The sequence below is a fragment of the Myotis davidii genome, unplaced genomic scaffold (assembly GCF_000327345.1).
Source record: "Myotis davidii unplaced genomic scaffold, ASM32734v1 scaffold713, whole genome shotgun sequence".
Classification (NCBI taxonomy): Eukaryota; Metazoa; Chordata; class Mammalia; order Chiroptera; family Vespertilionidae; genus Myotis; species Myotis davidii.
Window position 1 is genome coordinate 634152 of NW_006285038.1, and position 6423 is coordinate 640574.

At 39.8% G+C, this 6423-nt stretch overlaps 1 protein-coding gene across 1 annotated transcript in view; it reads right to left on the bottom strand.

The window, feature by feature from the left end:
- Positions 1–6423, bottom strand: part of LOC102765647 (CUB and sushi domain-containing protein 3) — a gene marked incomplete at its 5' end in the record, with an annotated part of 698415 nt that overhangs the window by 414436 nt on the left and 277556 nt on the right. The gene's annotated exons all lie outside the window — the stretch shown is intronic.

Here is a 6423-nt window from a genome sequence, read left to right on the forward strand (position 1 = left end):
ACACACAAACACTATTATTTGAAAACATCTTGCAATTAAACATTGTGACATGAACTTTTAATTTGCAAATAGGTGAGTTAATAAGCACCTTTATAGGAAGTTCAAAAGACTGGATTTATTTTACTTTCTGTCATGTGTCTACCTTGAATCCTTTATGGGCAAGAGTGAGATTCAAGGTAGACACATGACAGAAAGTAAAATAAATCCATTATGAAATGGGCATGAGAGCTTAAAACATTATGATGTACATTAGATATACTATATCAAATATGCCAACAATCTATTTCACAAAAAATAAACCCCTAGCATGGTCATTTTGTCAGTTCATAAAGAACAGCTAAACATATAGTCAAATTGTTCCCTTATTAACTTGTTCTTCTATTGGCCACAATTCTAGTTCACAGCTCGTTTTTGGTATAAAGGTAAAATAGAAATCTAAAAAGTAATAATTTCCCTGATACTAGAAGGGAAAGATGAATCTCCCTTTAGTTTAGCAATTTCTTTAGAAAACTTGAAATAATAAATGATATCTGAGTCTTTCAAATGTACAGACATATTTTAAGCTAAATAAGCCTCTTGTCAATTTTCGTGCCATGAGTTTTCTTTGGAAGCTGTGGAACAATCTCTTTGAAATGTGACCATCCAGGAGGCTATCGCCCTGTCTTCCTGTTTCTGTGGGAGTTTGAACCTAGGCGCACAGCTTGCCACAAAAATAAAAGTTTTATTTAGCCTTTTGGTAACGACAACTGATGTGTATGTAATGGACTGGAACTGCCTGGCTATATACAAAGGTGAGATTTATTTCTCTTTGCAATCTCCTTAGCAGATTGCCTGTGATGCATATCACAGTCTGGTTTAATGCTTATTCAATATCAACTCTACTGTTTCATTATTTTCTACACTTTGTGCAGAAATGTTTACTGGGTTGGCAGGAGATTTCATTTATAATTCTATCTCCCCAATGATTTGGTGGTGAGGATGGGATACAAATGGCCGTTCCTAAATGATGTGGGCCAGCTAAAGGTCTTGGGGCCCATAGCGGTCATATAAGAGGCCCTGGATTATAAAAGTCTCCCTTCTAGAGCTCTGCTCTTTTGGAATACCAGCTGGATAGACTACCCTTTCCAAAGTCAAGATTTTATTATTCAATAGTGTGGGTAAATTGGCCTTAAAATCCTATCAAAATCATGATTAGTAGTTTTGATAGAGGGGAAATATGGAAAGCCAGGAATGTTTCCAGCAATTCTTTCTCTTAAATAGGTAAACCTCTGTCACATCTGGAATATATATATGAGAATCCAGTCTTTCAGGATTTGTGAGGGCTTTAGGGGGGCCTCATTCTAAGCAAATTAATTATGGGTATTCATGGGATGGATATCATTTTAAGAGGAAAGTTAAATGATTTGCATGGCCAGTAGGAAATAATGAGAAGAATGGGAGAGGCAATGTGAGAATTAAAGGTACTTTCTCTTTCTTTTTTTTTAAAATATATTTTATTAATTTTTTACAGAGAGGAAGTGAGAGATATAGAAAGTTAGAAACATCGATGAGAGAGAAGCATCAATCAGCTGCCTCCTGCACATCTCCTACTAGGGATGTGCCAGCAACCCAGGTACATGCCCTTGACCAGAATTGAACCTGGGACCTTTCAGTCCGTAGGCCAATGATCTATCCACTGAGCCTTCCATTTGTAAATGGGTTTCCCTTCAAAGAAGGATGAGGACACAAGTTCTTTAGTTGATAATGGATTACCTGCCTTCTTAGAGGATACAGGCTTGCGTTCCTCCTATCCTAGCCCTGAGCTCACTCTATGTTTTAGTATAGATTCTATTTCCAGGAGTCTCTTATCATCTATTCATCATGGGTCTAGGAAAGCAGAAATTCCAAAGGAATATGTTTAGGGAGTAGTTAAGAACTAGCATAAAAGACTCTGTCCTTATACAAAGGCAACATGATGCAAAGAAGTTTCCCTAATTCCTTGGAAAGGCAAATGTTTTACTAAGTGTTATGTTGATGAATACAGCGACATGATAATGCGAGCCAAAGAGCCATACAAGTGCACATTTTTCTTGTTACAATGTGAGGAAAGCCTGCTTCTCTGATCTGCTCAGCAGGGATGCTAATGCCATTGAGACGCTACCCAGTATTTCTGCCAGCTGATGGTACTCACAGGAAAGCTTTCCTCGTTTCCCAGAAGTTGTGGATGTCCTTCACAGCATGTTTTCAATTCAGACCCCCACGCTTGTACATGTGCACAAGCTATTGTATGAAATTCTGCAATTGGCGACTTTGATGTTGCAAGCACATTGGGCACCAGAACATGACCCACCACCTCAAGGAGTAGCCAAATATTCACCACCCTCCACAACTGCAGAAGAACTAAGAGCTTGGGAGACCCATCGGAGAACATTGCTCACAGCCTTTCCTCTCAAGGTGAGCTGGGGGAAGCTTAGTGTTATATTCCAAAAGAGGTGAGTCTTCCGTTATTTCCACAAAATGTACTTGTACTTGCATGGATCCAGGGACACATCAGAATCATCCTCTGGTCCTACCCACCTTGATCTCGGCTCTCTGCTGACTATCCCAGTTTAAATTAAGGACAAAGTGGCAGAATGGCAAGGACAGACAGACACCATTGTAATTGACTTAGTTACGAATAACAGAAATGGAGCAAAGGGAAGGCCAAATACTATAGGAATGTCATTTGGGCAACTTTGCCAGGAGGCTGCAGTTTAACACTCCTCAGGGAGCCTGCAGTTGGCTGGGGGAAAGGACTGGACAAGGAAGAGAAGAGATGCACGCACAGTAAAGTGATGTCTGGAAGGTACTTGTGTGTCAGTAAAGTGATGTCTGGAAGGTACTTGTGTGTCAGTAAAGTGATGTCTGGAAGGTCCCCCTGCAAGCGTGGGAAGGTTGGGGATACTTAATTCCCTAACCTACCCACCTTGATCTCGGCTCTCTGCTGACTATCCCAGTTTAAATTAAGGACAAAGTGGCAGAATGGCAAGGACAGACAGACACCATTGTAATTGACTTAGTTACGAATAACAGAAATGGAGCAAAGGGAAGGCCAAATACTATAGGAATGTCATTTGGGCAACTTTGCCAGGAGGCTGCAGTTTAACACTCCTCAGGGGGCCATGAGTCTATTCCCTGCAGTTGGCTGGGGGAAGGGACTGGACAAGGAAGAGAACAGATGCATGCTCAGGAAAGTGATGTCTGGAAGGTACTTGTGTGTCAGTCCCCCCTGCAAGCGTGGGAAGGTTGGGGATACTTAATTCCCTAAGCAAAGGAGTTTGCTCTCTTGGTTGACTCCAAGCTTAGAGGGCTCTCGTGCACCTGCTCCCCTGCATTTGCCCACATGGCTCATGGCCATGTGGAGCTTACAGGGCTCTCGTGTTCCTGCTCCCCTGCATTTGCCCACATAGCTCATGGCCATGTGGACCCCACACAACCTGATACTGACCTGGACCTGGCTGCAACATGGAGCAGAAACTGGACACTGGCTTAGCTTTTAGCTCCACTGAACCCCACGCAACCTGGCGCTGACCTGGACCTGACTGCAACTGGACACTGGCTTAGCTTTTAGCTCCACTGATATAGAAAAATGTGAAGAAGTTACAAACTGCTGTGTTTATGGTTCAGTTAAAACTGTTCACTAAAGGAAATAACCTCTATTCTGTTCAATCTAGAAAAGAAGCAATGGAAGATGCTTTGCTATTACAAGAAACTGGGGCACTGGGACAGGGGTTGGAGAGAAAAATCCAGATGATGCAGAAATTGCAGAAACAGGGAAGACACTCCACATATCCTGATAACAAGATTATTACTCAAGTCTTAGCTGCACTTACTCAGTTTTGAGACAATATAGAAAAATGTGAAGAAGTTACAAACTGCTGTGTTTATGGTTCAGTTAAAACTGTTCACTAAAGGAAATAACCTCTATTCTGTTCAATCTAGAAAAGAAGCAATGGAAGATGCTTTGCTATTACAAGAAACTGGGGCACTGGGACAGGGGTTGGAGAGAAAAATCCAGATGATGCAGAAATTGCAGAAACAGGGAATCAGAAAAGTGCAGAAGGCTAGGGCACAATTAACAAGTGGAGTACAGCTGACTGAATCTCAGAGGTAGGACCTGGTGAAATATACTTCCAACAACTTTCTCTCAAGTTGACATATCCTTGCTTTTTATGGTAGATACTGGCACTACTTATTCTGAAATTTCCCCAGAAACCTCTCACTTTCCATCTGGTTGGCTGCTGGTATTTTGAATAAGCTTTATAATTGTGGTGTGTGCGTTTTTTTTTCTTCTTCTGTAGTTCCCACATGAATAGATCCTGTAACTGAGGAACATGTTTTCTTACTTTCTCTTGCTTCTCATGTAAGCCTATTGTGGAGATATCTCTCATGTAATTAAGAATACCATATTGCTGCCGAACCGGTTTGGCTCAGTGGATAGAGCATCAGCCTGCGGACTGAAGGGTCCCAGGTTCGATTCCGGTCAAGGGCATGTACCTTGGTTGCGGGCACATCCCCAGTAGGGGGCGTGCAGGAGGCAGATGATCGATCTCTCTCATCGATGTTTCTAACTCTCTATCCCTCTCCCTTCTTCTCTGTAAAATATCAATAAAACATATTTTTTTAAAAAAAAGAATACCATATTGTATACTCCATATGGAGCATCTGTGGAAAGCCCTGGAAATAAAAGCATCTGATTTTCTTTCTAAAAATAGGGGTACAGCAGAGAGCGGCAGACTCACAAGGCACTGGAAAAGTACCTTCAGCAGAAACAAATCAATGTATCAGTTTGGGCCCTAGGAATAATAATACTGATATGTAGAACGAACAGAAATAGCATATCAAAAGCATAAGCCATGGCCATGTGTTGTCAAACACTACCCTTTGTTGAGCGCTCAATTAGAAGGAATAAACCAGTCACAAAACAAATTAGAAAAATAAGGAATAATTATAAAAGGGAACTCACCCAATACTTGGGACCCTACTGCAATAGTCTTGATTCCTATTGCAACTGTCTTGAGTAAAGTCTTCCTGGCTGTTTTACTAGCCTGCCATAATTCTTCCATTACACCAGTATTGACATAATCTGTTCTTATAAATCTAGCAATCTAAATATTGACAGAGTAAAAGTGAGACCATCTGGAAAACGCTGTTATAAATTCAAGAATAAAACCAATTTTGTATCAGGAGTCGTATACATAAATGGCTACAGGCCCAGGCAGGCAAGTGCAAAGGTTCTTAGAAGCTCAAGTGCAAAACAAAAGAAGAATTAGTGACCATGGAGAACCTGTACCCTCTCTAAAGGGGGCAAGAAGAGTGTTCCAGCCGTTATTTGCTAGGTGACAATCCAAGCCTAGTGTTGCCAGTTTGACAAAAGAAACCATAAATTTAGCTTTATCTTGCATGCAATATCCAGTTCTTTGAAACCTTGCATTTCCCAAACAACAATAAACAAACACATCTACTGATCATATTAGCTCTGTGGCTGCACATTTCTAATACAGTATTATAGCATAATGAAATCTAAGCTATCAGGTCTAAAATCACAAGGAAATCTAGGAGGAACTGCAGATTATTTCTAGAAGATAGTAGTCCAATGTAGTAAAATACCTACCAGGCTCACCATTCTGATAAAAATGCTGAGAGTTTTTATGGGGGTGAAGTTACAAACAATTTGAGCACAACAGCCAGACATGTAAAATGCTGACCCTTTTATACATTCTATGTTAAGAATCACAAAATGAAATTATAATAGCTCAGAGACAGGCAACAAAGTTGTGGTTGATGAATGATATACATGTTATGGGGAGAGGAAGAGGTTAAAGTTGAAGTCAAGCATGCATGAGGACAGCTAAGAAGAGTAGGTTTTTGCTTTTGTTTTGTTTTAGGTTTTTTTTCCTAGAATTATAAGAACAAAGAAGGAATAATACTGGGGCCTATAATGTACACATAAGGTAAATCCTAGGCTTTATTACAGGATTATGGAATAATAATACCAGAAGAACTTGTAAAATTAATAAAGAAAATGAGAAAAAAGAAGAGAGAAAAAGAATGAAATAAAATTAGCTTACCTTCAATCAATTTACACAGAAAGAAATATATACATAATAAGCACATTGCATCTGGGAGTAGTTTATGCTGAAAATAATTTATAAATATTTATGCCAGTAGTTCTCAAACTTTTGATGTGCATAAGGATCACTTGGTAAGTCTATTAAACATGTATATTTTGTGGTGCAAATCCCAGAACACTGATTTAATAGGTCAGGAATAGGGGGTCCAGAAATCTACTTTTAAAAAGTGTTTCAGGTAATTATGATGCAAAATATCCCATTTTTAGAAAAATGGATTTGATAAAGCCTGAATTGCAAATCAAGAGTTTGAAAGGGAATTCTGAGAGCATAC